Source organism: Sciurus carolinensis, chromosome 10, assembly GCF_902686445.1.
Source record: "Sciurus carolinensis chromosome 10, mSciCar1.2, whole genome shotgun sequence".
Taxonomy (NCBI): Eukaryota; Metazoa; Chordata; class Mammalia; order Rodentia; family Sciuridae; genus Sciurus; species Sciurus carolinensis.
This window is the reverse complement of record NC_062222.1, coordinates 47,986,510-48,002,517: the sequence shown is the minus strand read 5'-3', so window position 1 is coordinate 48,002,517 and position 16,008 is coordinate 47,986,510. Positions and strand designations below refer to the sequence as shown.

The 16,008-nt window shown below is 39.5% G+C and overlaps 1 non-coding gene across 1 annotated transcript; it reads left to right on the top strand.

The window, feature by feature from the left end:
• The first annotated feature begins 13,421 nt into the window (after positions 1–13,421).
• On the top strand, positions 13,422–13,527 carry LOC124995203 (U6 spliceosomal RNA). Its single transcript, XR_007110672.1, has one exon. It is a non-coding gene; the product is annotated as a U6 spliceosomal RNA (small nuclear RNA).
• The last annotated feature ends 2,481 nt before the right edge of the window (positions 13,528–16,008 follow it).

Sequence of the window (16,008 nt, the reverse complement as noted above, 5' to 3'; positions counted from 1 at the left end):
TGTATCATTAACAGAATTTTCTGTCTACTTCCTAAGAACTTTGTCAAAATAACTTTCTTGCCAATATAAGCCCCTGGAGCAATCCACCATCCATTGCTTTGTGCTCTGGGGAACAGCTGACCTTGGTTAGAAATTAATTTATTATTTCCTGTTTCCTTTACATCTCCCACTTCCCTCCCCACCTCCTTGCTCTAATAATGACACATAAAGTTAATGAGCACTGGTAATTAAGAGGACCATTTTAGAACAAGTGAGTTGGGTATTGAATGCCCTTGACCTAAACTTTGCTTGGAAAAAGGACAGCTGAATAATTAGAAAATAGAATTCCAAATCAGAAACCGAGAGTGTCTTTTCTGCCAGTTATTTGTGGGAATTTGGCTGGATCTCTGTTATTTTGGCCATCTATTAAATAGGACTTACAAAAACTTCATATTAAGAATTTTGGGGATACCCAGATGAAAGTTACAATATGGTCACAATCTAACTTTTAATATTAGAAGAACTAGGCGGTGTGAATATTTTTACTAATTATAAAATCCAATATATTCTCCTTACTCACTTTTAAACTTTTACTGGCTCAAATCAATAAAGATTACAACTTAAATCTTTTCAATTAAGTAGCTTAGAATAATAAGGGGAAATTAAAAAATATTTCATTTTTATTTCTTGTATGTCTAATGTATTCCTCAGAAAATGTTTAAATTAAAAAGTAAACTCATACCAAAGAAGTAATTAATTGAAAGAATATTAGAAAATGTAGACACACAAGAAGAAAAACATCTCAGATGATGTGTCAACATAAGTTCATCAACTGTGACAACTGTGTCACTCTGGTGGGGGACATTGGTTGTGGGGGAGGTCATGCATGCATGGAGGTGGGGAGGAAATGGGAAATCATTGTACTTTCTGCTTTTCCCAAAGGGATCATGTATACATATCTTTTATATCCAATTTTTTTTTTTAAATTATTGGTCTATTTTGACTATCTTTCCGGTTTAACCAAAGTACTTGTAGCAGATGCTATGATGTACTGCCCAGATCCTTCTTCAGAACTAGAAGATTTATTTACCCAGCTGTCTGCTCTTGGCAGACAAACCTCAATCTTCAGCTCCCTTTAGAACTGTTGGGAAAGGTGCATATTTGCCCTGCCCAAAGGCAAACCCATATCCATCATTTACTGGCTTCCAAAGAGTGGAAGATGCAGGGATGCCAAGGCCATGTCCCTTACCCTCACTTCAGACAATTCTTCAGGGCTTCCAGCTTTAGAACTCCAAGTTATTTCCAAGTCCTGCTCCTCCAATGGCCCAGTGCTGTCTAACCTGGTACTTTCTTTCCAGAGACTTGGTCTCCAGAGTATTCCCTTGTCAACTACTTGTAAGTCAATCTCTCTTAGAATTTGCTCTTTGGGAAATGGGGACCCAAGCTCTAATAACTGGCATTGCGAGTGGTTTGAGATAGCAGGTGCTAATCTAGAAGCTGCAAACCAATTCACTTGCCCACTATTTGGTAGCAAGGACCCTCTCAGTAGTGATGGGTGGAGCATAGGCAACCTCTGGCTCAAGGGAGCAGAACATTGTTAAGATTTTGCTGAATGGTGAGCTGGAGTGAAATACTACTGGAAGAAAATGTACCAGCCACTAAGATGTATCAACTGTTTAAAGGTGTGGGAGAAATAACACAAGGCCAGCGGAACTGGATAGCTGTTGCTAAGCTCAATTGACATTGGTGGGGAGGGAGATAATAAAAGACTGAAAATGATTACTTGACAATTAAATACTAAGAGTGATAGCTAGAGGCCTTCCTTGATAACATATAAAGGTTTCTTGTCTTCTATAGCCAGAGACCATAAAAATACAGAGCTACAAAGAGGGTTTGAGTCCTAACCTAAGCAGGCAGGCCAGGAAAGACTGGAACCCTGATGCGTGAGTGGACCTCTGGGTTGATGAACCCAAACGCCTTGGCTTCTGGATTCCTCTGGACCCTTTGAAATAGAAGTGGTGCACTATTCAAAGGGGAGCATAGTCCTCCTGCTTGGAGGTGCTGCAGGGGCCTCTTTCCTGCAAGAAAGCAAGCTCCTTCCTTCGGATCTGTCCCACTTCCTCAACACCAGGACAACTAGGGCTAAGTCACAGCATAATCTGGAAAGGAGCATTTTGGGTCTGATAAGAAAGGAAAAGGACTGGACCCCAAAGAGGTACAGGATCTACCTAACTTGTCTCCACAGAAGACGGGGGAATACAAAAGAAACTGCCTTCTGAGAATGCTGGGTTGTTTGGGGGCTGGGTGGATTCATTAAACAAAAAGTTGGTTAATAGCCAAGTTTATTTTTTTATTCTTTTTAGTTATAGATGGACACAATACCTTTGTTCTATTTGTTTACTTTTATGTGGTGCTGAGGATCAAACCCAGTGCCTCACACGTGCTAGACAAGTACTATACCACTGAGCCACAATCCCAGCCCCCAAGCGCCAAGTTTGTTGATGTGAGAGAATTTCCTGGGATACAGGATTTAACACTCTGACAAGGACATTGATTGAACAATGGTGCAAATTTGTTATTAGGGACCTATTAGAATCATGGTGAAAAACGGTGCACACTGAGTGAGACAAATGGCAGAACTGCCATGGCCAATGGTAGAAAGAGAGATGAAGGTTCAGAGAAGTGAGCGTGTTACAGTATATCTACTGCATAAGGCTGCAAAATCCTTCAGGTGACTCTTTTCCATGGAAAGGTCCAGAAGATTCATTCACCAAAGCTGTAAGGACTGTGTTGGTGAGGGATCACCCCACCACAAAGAAGTTCTTTGATGGCTCTCCCCTCTTGGTGAGGGCTCATGGTAAAGAACATTAAACTGACCTTACCAGTAGCGATGGAGATGATAGAATCTTAAAAATTAGAGACTAAGTGGTAGCATGTGACCATCAAAAGTCATGTGAGTAAGACCAAAGTGTAGTTTTGGGCCTACTCCACAGAAAGTTCTGTACTGGTTAGTAGAACATAGTAACCTTAGGGGAAGAATATATGGGCAGCCAATGAGGTGCTATTCCACCTGTTCCATCAAATGAAATCAAAGATAAATAGTTGGGAGACTGAGGGAAGTCACCCTAATAAAAGGTCACACTCTCTTGCTTAATGTCAGGCCCATAGACAGTTTTTATATTTTCAGAAATCCCTGACTAAAGGAACTGCCACCTTCAGGATGAAGGATTTTATAATACCAAGACAAGTATACATGTTAATTGTTCCCCAGTCCTTCCCCAAGGAGACCTATGACCATTTACTTGGGTGGCCAGATAACTAGAGAAAGAGGAACACCCAAACACAGTTTTGAAGTTAACATTGATACCTAGAGACCTGAGGTGTCATTATGTGGGCCAAGGTCTGGCTCACAGTGAGTTCACTGGCTTCACAAACCCATTCAGTGTTCAGTTCCTTGTCCCCAAATGTGTAATGTGAATAGATATGCTTTGTATTTGGCACGATCTCCATATTGATCCCCTCACCTTTGAAATAAAAATTGTCATAATGGGAAGGCCAAATGGACGTTCTAAACTGTGCAACCCACTTCCACACTTCCAGCTAAAATAATAAATCAGAATTAATATCACATGCAAACCACCCTTAAAGAGTAAAGGATGCTGAGGTGGTGGGCCCCTTTTAATTCATGAATATGGCCCCCAGTAGCTGCCTTTGCAGCTGCCATATAAGATGTGGTTTTTCTGCCATAGCAGATTAATAAGACCTCAGATACATGACCATTGATTTTGCACATATATCCCTTTTCATCTCTATCAGGAGAGAGGATCAAAAACAGTTCACATTCATTTGGAACAGATTGTAGATTACACTTACAACCTTGCCCTTGGACTATATTAATTCTAGTGTTCTTTGTCACATACAGTCTGAAGAGTCTTAAATGGCTAGAAACTCTACAATATGTCACAATGGTGTACTGGCATGATCCAATCAGAGCAATGAGCAAGAAGTGGCTAGTCTGTTGGTGAAAAACCTCCCCTTCAGAGAGTGAGAGATAACAAAGATTCAGAGGCATTCACATTAGTGAATATTTTGAGTACCCTATGGTGTGTGCCTGAGGAAATACCTTAATCCCAAATAAAGGACATCTGTTTATCTTGTACCCTCCTACTACACACACACACACACACACACACACACACACATAGTACCACTTTGGGTTCTGGAAGTAGCATGTCACACACTGCAAGCACTGTTCTGATCCATTCACCTTGCTCTGTGATACAAAATGTCACTGACTTGGAGAAGAAATCAAGAAAAGAGTTCTGCAGCAGGTCCAACCTGCAATGCCAGCAACCTTGCCACTGGGACTATATGATCCAACAAATCTCAAGATATTAGTGATGTTATGGTGGAAAAGAACACCATATAAAGTTTTTAACAGGTCCCATTGGAAGAGTGACATGACAGGCCCCTGGATCTCAGGAGCAGGAGTATGTCATTTGCTGTGGAGAATTGTATACCTTTTGGAAAAAACATCTCCAGCCTTGTGTCCTGGTGGAGATGAAGTATTTGACCATAGGAAACCAAATGATCAGCTTCTCTTGAGTTCAGTTCTTTCAGTCTATCAAGTCATAAGGTCAGAGGGACCTAGCATAAACCATTATAAATGCAAGTGGTATATCTTGGATCAAGAATAAGTTATACTTGAAGGTGTAAGCAAGCTGAACAAGGTAGCCTGGGTCCCCAGGTCATCAACCATTGTTTCACCTGCCCTTTTCCCTCTTCTCATTACTATATATGACTACCTGGGGACACTTTATGGCCTACGGAGGAGGAAAAGTTCCTCTTTAGCTCATGGATGTATCAGTCCAGTACAGAATGTAAGTACAAACTGAAGAGGTATGGCAGCTATTACTCCAAGCAACGGTGGTGGAAATTTCTTCCAAAGGCAGAGATTTGAGTGTACCTGGTCACTCACAAAGTGACCACACAAAGTGGGAAGAGGATTTTCTAAGATCGGAATATACATAGACTCAAAAGCACCAGTTTAGCTCAGCCAGCAGGTCAGGGTTCTAGAAGGAGAAAGACTAGAAGATAGGAGACCAGGGTTAGAGGCATGTGTGTAAACATGGGAATGGACATGAAGTGGAAAATATCCTATCACATGCCAATATCCTGAAGAGAGCATCAACCATGGAAGAGTAAGCACTTGGTTAGAAGGCAGATTGACACCACCAGTTGATACAGTCAACCTGTCGTTACCCTGGTGGAGTACAATGAATATATGAACAATCTTCATGGAGGTAGGGAGGTTGGTTAATGGAAACAATGTGTGAGCAGGCTAAAAGGCTTTCTGGAGAGGGTTGGGGGAGCAAACGTTCCCTGGACAAGAGAGTAGCCTTAAAGAGATGTCAGGGAGAATAGAGAATAGAAATGCCTATGGAATTGAACTGAAGTGAACTGAAATTCATGAAGTGTTTTGCTGTGGAGGTGGATTAGGTATAGGAATTCCTCAACAATTTCACTAACTAAAAACAGTTTAGCCATTGTTGCTGTATGCCCAAGCTGTCAAACAGATCAATTTCGGGTCCTCGATATAGCACCAGTCACCTGCAGAAAGTTGACTATTTTGAGCCCCTTCCACCTTAGAAAGAACAGTATTCAACTTGACTGGAAGAGATACATAGTTTGAACATATTTGCCTTTCCTGACTTCAGAACCTCAGACTGCTTCATGTTCCAAAAACTTACAAAATGTTGACCCACTGCCTGGGATCCCACATGATGTCAGAACAGACCAAGACCCTTCCTTATAGGCCCATGGAATCCACTGGTTATACCACATGGAATACCATCAAAGAGTTGCCAACCTGGCAGAACGAAATGGAACACTGATGAAACAGTATGTTGAAGGTGTGGCTCAGAGGTGCTTGCAAGGGTAGAAGACCATCTTAGAGAATGCAATAGTCACTTCAAATCAACAAACTTAAGTGGAGATGTGTTCCAATAGGTGAAATCCTTGGATGTAGGAACCACAGATAGAAGTAGGAGTGGTCCTGTTACTATCACTCCTGATTACACACTGGGGATTTTGTGACTTCTGGACTCCCAACTCTGCTACAGTGATCCTGGTTCCCAATGGGGAAACACTTCTACCAAAGGGACACAGTGCCATGGGCAAAGCTTAGTGAGACCTCCCTTGAGAGCCCTTGTAAAATGGCTATTACTTCTACACTTGAATTAATCTTCCCTCCCTTTCCTTTTTATTCTGCTTGGTATTTATCACTATTTGAATTGTATCACTTAGCTTACTTGTCTAGTCTTTTTCTCTCTTGCAAATACCAGGAGAAGAGAGATATTTACCTGATTTCAGCTGGGTCGTTTGTGCCTAGAACAACATTAGCAACACTGATGTCACTCTAAAGATTTCCAAGTGAATGAACAATTCTACAATGTAATTTTTGTAGATTTACCATGTAAATTATGATTAATTTTCAATTGTAAGGATTTATCATCATTTATTTAGCCAGTTATTTTGGGTAGTTCATTTTCCTCATATTTATTCTTCATTGAAATTATGGCAGGCAAATTCTTCATGTACATCATGTATTATTTCCATAAGACAAGTTCTAAGTAGTACAATTTCTCACACAAAAGGTATGGCTTTGAGTTTTCCAGGCTTTTGATATGTGATGCCTTTGATATGTGATGGTTTTTGATGTGCAATGATTTTGAAGTATTTATATATTACATATACAGTTCAGATTTAGGTGTCCTCTTGTTGAACAGGCTGCCATGACCCCATATGAAACCAGTTTTCTGACCCAGTATCTTCGATGTTTTATGTAAGAAACCCAAACATATTCAGAAGATTAAAATACATTTTATATTACCCATGTTGAAGATTGTGAAAGAGTCTCTAACCCTAATTTTAACTCAACTCCACAGTAAAATACTTAGTAAATTCCACTTGGACATTTCCATTCAAAGATCATCTCTCTTGGGCAGTTTCTTGATGGGGGTATCTTTCTTCCTCCTGCCTTCTCTCCATAAGGCCACATCCTTACCTACTCACTTTCCCCTTCATATTCATGCATTTTCTCCCCAGATTTTAAATTCCTCTTCCAACTTTTTCATATAGAGAAACTGCTCTTTGTGTTATGAAATTTGGACCCCATGTAGAGATGCAGGATTTTGCTTCTAGCTTGTACTGCCTTCTTTATGTTTCAACACATTTGAGTTTTTTTTTTTCCTACAAAGAAATCCTCAGACCCTAAATGCATAGAAGAAACCGTCACTTCTTATTTTATCACTGTACTTCCTTAGAGCACAGAAGACCAAATTCTGACAGTCTCCCGCATTCTGCATTGTGGGATCCTACCTGGAATTGTGCATCACTATTCGTATTTGATGAATATATTTTGTACACCGGAGCATCCTCCAAAAGTCTTTCCTTCTTCCCTACTCCATATTGATTATTCCCCCACCCCCCACCTTTTTGTCTCAGGTTCTGAGCTTCAGAGGCTGAAAGATCTGGATTGGGGTCTCATCTCTACCATCTCCTAACTTTGTGAATCTAAATGTCATACTTTACCTCTCTGTGTCATTGTTATACCATCTGTGTCAGATGATCCCTACCCCAGGAAGAGTAAACAGGATGAGACACATAAATCAGCAAAATGTCCTGAATAGATGAGCAGCAAATGTTCTATTATTATTCTATTCTTTCTTTGGCATTTATACCCCTTGTACACTTTCTCAGGCCCTTGTTGTCTGAAGTCCCTCTGTCCTCTCCATTCCTATATTTCCCTGATGTCCTCATCATTCACCTTTCCCATAGGACCCTCAATAAGACCCATGTTTTAGTCAGCTATTTCACTGCTGTGACCAAATGATCTGACCAGAACAATTTTAAAGGAGGAAAAGTTTATTTGAAGCTCATGGTTTCAGAGGTCTCAATCCATAGACAGCAGGCTCCATTCCTTGGGGCTCGATGTGAGGCAGGACATCATGGTACAAGAGTGTGGCAGAGGGAAACAGACAGAGAGTCTCCATTCTCCAGATGCAAATATATATCCCAAAGCCACACCCAATTCCCACCTCCTCCAGCCATACCCTAGCATGTCAGTTACCGCTCAGTTAATCCTTTTCAGGGATTAAATCACTGATGGGGTTAAGACTCTCACAACCCAATCATTTCTCCTCTGAACCTTCTTGCACTGTCTTACAACTGAGCTTTTGGGGGACACCTCACTTCCAAATCATAACAACCCACCTGCTCTCTTTTTACTTCTCAACAGGCACTTTTTTCCTCTTGTCTTCTCACTCGCTTCTTTTATTTATTTATTTATTTGTTTTTTATTTTTACAGACTGCATTTTGAGTCATTGTGCACAAATGGGTACAACTTTCTGTTTCTATGGTTGTACATGATGTAGATTCACACCATTCATGTAATCATACATGTACACAGGGTAATACTGTCTGTATCATTCTACCATCTTTCACACCTCCAACCCCTCCTCCCTCTCATTTCCCTCTACATAATCTAAAGTTCCTCCATTCTTCTCTCACTCTCTTCTTTATCCTTAGCTTCTAGAATTATCTTCCTTTGCCTTTTTCCTTTCTTCGTCTACAGTTCCTTGAACTATGTCTTCTTTATTAGTCCTTGTTTGTTTATTTTTAGGCTTTTACTTACCATCCCTTTGTCTCTCCAGCCTCTGATGACTTTCCTTCATAGCTTTGGGCACCTTTGTTGTTTCTTTTTCTCTCTTCATACCGGTCCTTCACATCTGACTCAGGGATGTTATTCTCTGTTGCACAGATATTACCTTTTTTGTAGAAATGATATCTAATTCTCTTTGTTATAGAGAAATAACATTCATTCACTCATTCATTCATTGAGTGAATATTATTGAGAGAGTATTGACTTTCAGATGTTGGACATGGACTTTGGGAAACAGAAATTAAAGACAGTCCCCACTTTTAAAGAACTCAGTATCTAATGGGGACACTGATGAATTAACAAACTCTACTTTGGTGATAGGTCCATAAAACAGACAATACAAGGTGAATTGAGGGGGCTAATTAGTGAAGACTGAGATGGCAGGAAAAGGTGAAAAGGTATGCATTCCAGAGCTGTTGACCTCAGAGTTGAAGGATTAGCCAGAGGATGCGAGTATGTTTGGGGAAGGACAGATTCTAGATGAAGAGACAACATTTGCCCCTTCATTGACTTAAATATTTCAGAGTTATCACTTGACTATAGTACTTGGTGAGTGGAGATGATTTATAAAAACCTAGCAATGGATGGCCTTTTTGGGTTCTAGTCCTTCTCAACTGAAGCATTTCTTTACTAATAAAAAAAAAAGAATTACTGTTTAGGTGATCCTTTGTTCATTTTTATAGAGACCCACTCATGTTTATTTCTCCTCCAACACCAGATCTAGTTTATAACATTTTTAACCTACTATTTCATTCATGAGGACCATGAAGACATTGTTTGCATTGATCTGTTAACTAAAATAACCACACAATTCAGGCACCATTTTTTCTAATGTATTTTCTAAACATTTCATAAAATCCCTCACTTCCAATGGATTTAATTATAGAAGGAAATATTCCTCATGGGTTTATTCAAATAAATTGATAATCAATTCCCATCTTCTAGTCTCTTGACTTCTTTTTAAATTTTTTTCATATTTTTATTGGTGCATTATAATTATACTTAATAGTGGGATTTATATTACTTATTCATATATGTACTTGATATAAAAAATATAGTTTGGTCAACATTCCCCAGTATTTCTCCTTTCCTTCCCCTCCTCTCTCCCTCTGACCCCTTTCCTTTACTCTACTCATCTCCTTTCTATTTTGATGAGATTCTCTCACCACCAACTCTTTTTCCTTTTAACTTCCACATATGACAAAACAAAACAAAACAAAAAAAATGACCCTTTCTTTCTGAGTCTGGCACTTCATTTAACACAATGCTCTCAAATTCCAGCCATTTTCCTGCAAATGGCCTAATTTTATTCGTTTTTTTATGACGAATAGGACTCCCTTGTGTTTCTGTATCACATTTTCTTTATCCATTCATCCACTGACAGATACCAAGGCTGTCTCCATAGTTTGCCTTTTGTAAATTGTGCTGCTGTGAATGTGGGTTCTTATCCCAAGTGTTCTGATGAAGACTACATTATTCTCTCCACTCTCTACTAACTGGAATCTCCTTAGCCTCATCTCTGTAGAAGCTTTAATGTCACCAACTTCTTTCTTCAAGGCAGCTTCCACATCACCATCTTCTCCCTCACTTCCAGAGGGCCGCTGATGCTTGCCTGAAAACTTTTTGGTCCGGTACACGTGGTCTACATATTTGTTGAGCAGGCTGTATGTAGGCCTCCTCTTGCACGTGCACTGGTTCATGTTGCAGGTGATGGGGGTGCCCTGCAGCCAGGGCTCCAGCTGTGGCGGCCTGAGCCTGCTTGGACTGCTTGCACTCACCATTGCCTTTGCACATCCCGCTGCTGGGCTGGGGGGACTGCTGGACCAGCTCTGCCATGGCACGTGAGAGCTGAGGCAGCAAGAAATGTGTCTGCCGTGAGCATGGGTATGCATGTACCATGGCAGTATGATGACTTTAATTCTTCAGGGTAAATACCAAGGAGTGGTATAGATGGGCCATATGGTGGTCTCATGTCTAGTCTTTTGTGTAATCTCCATACTGATTTCCATAGTGGTTGTACTAATTTACACTTCTACCAGCAGTGTAAAGTGTTCCTTTTCCCCCACATTGTCTTTGGCACTTGTTGTTCATATTGATGGCTGCCATTCTGAATGGAGTGAGATGAAATCTCAGTGTAGTTTTGATTATCTCTTGGCTTCTTGATGAACTTGATGAAGGAGTCCATCTACACAGGATCCAAATTTGTTATAACTGCTTCTGTAAAACTAACCTCCCCTGCCCTTCCTCTTTTGCCCTCTCTTATCACTGCCCAACTCACAGCAGAAGCTTGGAGTTCAGTAAATAACAAGGTATACCAGAGCTGGTAAAAGAGTTATGGACACTGGAGTGAGATGGCCCTTGACATGAGGAACCCAGGTGAAAGCAACCCGAGGAACCCCAGCAACAAAGGCAAAGCATACTATTTAAAGGTATTCAGTGTTGGCAAGACACAGTGATAGGCAATGGCAAGTCATCCAGGCAGACAGACATTCTGGCTGGAATTTTCCTTGTCTTTGTATTGAAATTATACATTAATTGAAGAAGAATTAAAATATTTTAAAAATCAAATGTGCAACCATGACCATGACATGTTTTTATATATTAAGTATTCTTTTATGTCTCTTAAAAGAATTTTAATACTTTTTCATAAATATCTGGTACATTCATTGTAAAGTTGACTTCTAAATGTATTGTAGTTCTTTTACCATTGCTAATGATATTTTCCTTTCTAGTTGGTTAATGATGGGATAGAAGAACACTACTGACTTTTACAAGTTGATCCCACATTGGGACAAATTTGTCAAAAATCTCACTGGCTTTCAAGTTTATTGATTCTGTAAGATTTTCTATGTCAATGATCATATTGTTAGAAATGAATGATTTAATATCTTTTATTCAAATACTGGTGTTATCAATTGCTGCTAACAAATGATCCCCAAACTTAGCAGCTTAAAATAGAAGAAATTGATTTTCATAAAGTCCTGAGGTCAGGAATCCAGGATCTAACTAGTGTCAGAAATGAGGTCAGGCATGGTGGTTCATGCCTGTAATCCCAGGGGTTTGGGAAGCTAAGGCAGGAGGATCGCAAGTTCAAAGTCAGCCTTAGCAATTTAGCAAGACTCTGTCTCAAAATAAAACACACAAAAAAGGGCTGGAGATGTGGCTCAGCAGTTAAACGCCCTGGGTTCAATCCCTGGTACTAAAAAGAAAAAAAAAAAAAAAAAAAAAGGCACCGTTTATTTCACCTTATTCTACTTTTTAGAAGCAATTCAAAAAGTACAGCTCAAACTCAAAATGTTCAGCTCAAACTCAAAATATTCAGCCCAAACTCAAAGGGATAGAACACCAGGCTTCACTTTTTCAAAGACTTTCACAGACTATGAGGAGATATTTTGAACTACCACATCTTGCAATCCTTTTTTTTCCTTCTTATCTTCTATTTTTAAATTCTTGTTGGCAAAGACTTCCAAATACAGGTTAAATAGGTTAAATAGTAGCAGGGATAAAGGGAATTTTTCTTTGTTCCAAACCTCAGAGGACTAAAGTTTCTCTCCTACTCTCATGTTGACCTTAGTTTTCTGGTGTAAGTCTATATCGGATTATAGAAATTCTCTTCTTCTCCTGGCAACTGAGGACTATTATTGTTTTATCATAAGTAGATAAAAACTTCATGAAATACTTTTGCATTGATAGATTTTCTTTATCTTTTCTTTTTTTAAGATAGTCTTTCTGATATTATAGCATTGTTATATTGCTAGGATAAGCTACATATGGGTTTGTTTTTTTAAATACATCATTAGATTTACTTAGGTCACATCTCATTTAGGATTTTTACATCTATATTCATAAAGTAAATAGACCAGAAACTTTTTCTCATGTGCTTTCCATACTCATTTTAGAATCAATGTTTTATTAGCCTCCTGACGTGAGTTGGGCAGCTTTCCCCTTTTCTGTATTATTTAACTTGGAAATTTCATAGCATGGCTCTGTTGCAGAGCTGGTCTTCTATTTCTTTCCATATTTCCACTTACTTATACTTGATTTATGTGCTCCTCTGGCCCCTGACCTACTGCTCCTCCAGTTTATGATTTCTGCCTTCTTTTGGGGCTCACAGTCGCTTAGATAGAGCAGGGAGTAAAAATGTATTCTGTTTGGCTCCCCTGTGCAATTAATGGCAATTATTTTATTTTTTGTAACAGAATCAAACTTCCTCATAAACCTTTCACTGTCAATGATAGAGGTGTGGAAGGACAATATAAGGCTGTGGTATACCAACATTTGTAAAGTAGAAAAAAATAGCTTTGTGATTTATACTTTAACACAATCTCATTCTGAGTAAATAGTCTTCTCTCCCTTTCAGGTTATGAAGTAGCTTCTTAGGTTCAAGGGAAATTACTGTATTCATGATGGTGAGAGGAAGGGCAGCTGGTGTCCACCTGTGCCTCTGACAGTGGGCAAGACTGAAGTGGCGTCAGAGGACCAAAAAGCAGCCCAAGCATGGAGCTTGAATCAGCCTGTTGCTCTATCATGACGAAGACCCACAATGTGCCCAGATGCCCTCACGAGGAAGTAGGCATGGAGACTGGGGAACTTTTGAGAGGAGAAAAATGGTCACTCAACTTGACTGAATATTTATCCAAAAAAAAATTATAAGAATGAAACTTACAAGAATGAAAGTTGTGTTTTATTCTGAGACTCTGAACTTCTTTTAATTAAAAGGTTTAAGTTTGGCAGCACACATACTAAAATTGGAATGATACAGAGAAGATGAGCATGGCCCCTGAGCAAGGATGACATGCATATTCATGAAGTGTCCTATACTTTTAGACACATAGACAAACCCACATAAATACAGTTATGTCATACAGGACAAAGTCGCTGTTATGGTTTGGATATGAGTTATCCCCCAAAAGCTCACATGTGACACAATGAAAGAAAGTTCAGAGGAGAAAAGATTGGGATGTGAGAGTTTTTACATAATTAGTGAATTAATCCCTAATGGGATTAACTGGGTGGTAACTGGGGGTAGGTGGGGTGTGACTGGAGGAAGTGGTTAATTGGGGGCGTGGCTATGGGATATATATTTTATATCTGGAGAGTGGAGTCTCTCTCTCTCTCTCTGTTTCCTGATCACCGTGTGAGCTACTTAACTCTGCACACTCTTCTGCCATGATGTTCTGACTTACCTTGAGCCTCAGGGAAAGGAGCCAGCCTCCTATGGACCTCTGAAACTGGGAGACCCTAAATAAACTTTTCCTCCTCCACAGTTGTTCTGGTCGGGTCTTTTAGTCACAGCAGTGAAAAACCTGACTAAAACAGTCACCATAAGCATACATTGAAGAAAAAGTAGGCTGTTTAACAAATGACACTGAGAAAATTGGAAATCTGTATGTAGCAGAATGAAATTTAACCCTTATCTCTCACCCTGCACAAAATTCAACTCAAAGTGGATCAAAGACCTAGACATTAGACCAGAGACCCTGTGCCTACTAGAAGAAAATGTAGGCCCAACTCTCCATCATGTCTGCTTGGGAACTGACTTCCCCATCAAGACTCCTAAGTATAAGAAGCAAAATCAATAATCAATAAATGGCATCGAACTAAAAGTTTCTTCACAGTGAAGGAAACCATCAAGAGCATGGAGAGTCTACACAATGGGAGAAAATCTTTGCCACCTGCACCTCAGATAGGTCATTAATTTCCAGGATAGTCAAAGAACTCAAAAAACTTAACACTAAAAAGAAAAAGACCCAAATAATAAATGGGCAGAGGAATTAAATATTTCTAGTCAAATGGTCAACAAATATATGGAAAAATGCTCAACATTTCTAGCAGTTAAAGAAATGAAAATTAAAACTACACTGAGCTTCCATCTCACTCCAGTCAGGATGGCAATTATCCAAATACAAGTAGTAATAAATGTTGGCAAGTATGTGGGGGAAAGGGTACACTCATCCATTGCTGGTGGGACTGCAAATTGGTGCAACCACTCTGGAAAGCAGTATGGAGATTCCTCAAAACACTAGGAATGGAAACACCATTTAAATCAGCTATTTCACTCCTCAGTTTATACCCAAAGAACTTAAAATCAGTGTGTGACAGTGAGACAGCCATATCAATGTTTATAGCAACTCAATTCACAATAGCTAGGTGCCCTTCAACAGATGAATGGATAAGGAAAATATGCTATGTATACACAATGGAATATTACTCAGCCAAAAAAAGAATGATTTTATGACATTTGCCAGTAAATGAATGGGATCTGGGGACTATCATGCTAAGTGAAATAAGCCAGTCCCTGAAAGCAAAGGTCGAATAGAAGAATAGAAATTTAGTAGATTAGATAAAGGGTAGTGAAGGGGAGGAAGAAGAGATAGGAATAGGAAAGACAATGGAATGGATCTGACATAATTTTCCTATGTACATAATATGAATACGCTACAGTGAATCCTAACATCATGTCATCCACAAGACTGGGGTCCTAATTAGAATATGATATATTCCATGCTTATATAACTATATCAAAATAGATTCTTCTGTCATATATAACTAAAAAGAACCAATAAAAACTAAAATGTAAGATTATAGGAAGAAAAGAAGCTTAATACTTCAGTGGCATGTGACCTAAGAGCAAGGTCAGTTATAGAAACATGAAGAATGTTCCAATTTACTTATTTATTTATTTATTATTTGGTACTTGGGATTGAACCCAGGGACCTCCTACCAGCAAGCTGCATCCCCTATTTATTTACTTATTTAGAATCAGGGTCTCCCTAAATTTCCCAGGTTGGCCTGGAACTTGCTATCCTCCTGCCTCAGCCTTGGGAGTAGCTGGGATTACAGGTGTGCGTCACACCCCTGGCAGAATGCTCTAATTTTGATATATTCAAGTGTTAAGGGTAAAACTCTCACCCCCACTAAATTTGGACTGTGTAACAGAATTTGGCTTCCTCATCTTGGACTCTTACTCATTGGAGGTATTATTAGTATATCAACTGGTATGTTAGCCTTTCATCACTATCATGAAATAGCTAAGATGACTAGCTTATGAAGAAAAATGGTTTATTTTGGACCACAGTTTTGGAGGTTCCAGTCCATGACCAGTTGATCCTATTGTCTGGGACTTGTGGTGAGGCAGCACATCATGGCAAGAGTGCATGGTATAGTGAAACTGACCACTTCTTGGCCCAGAAGCATAGAAAAAAGAGGAAGAGAGGCAGGGCCCCACCTCAATGACCTAAGGATCTCCCATTAGATCCCTCCTCCTATGGGTTCATAGCATCTCCCAACAGCACCACCCTGGCAC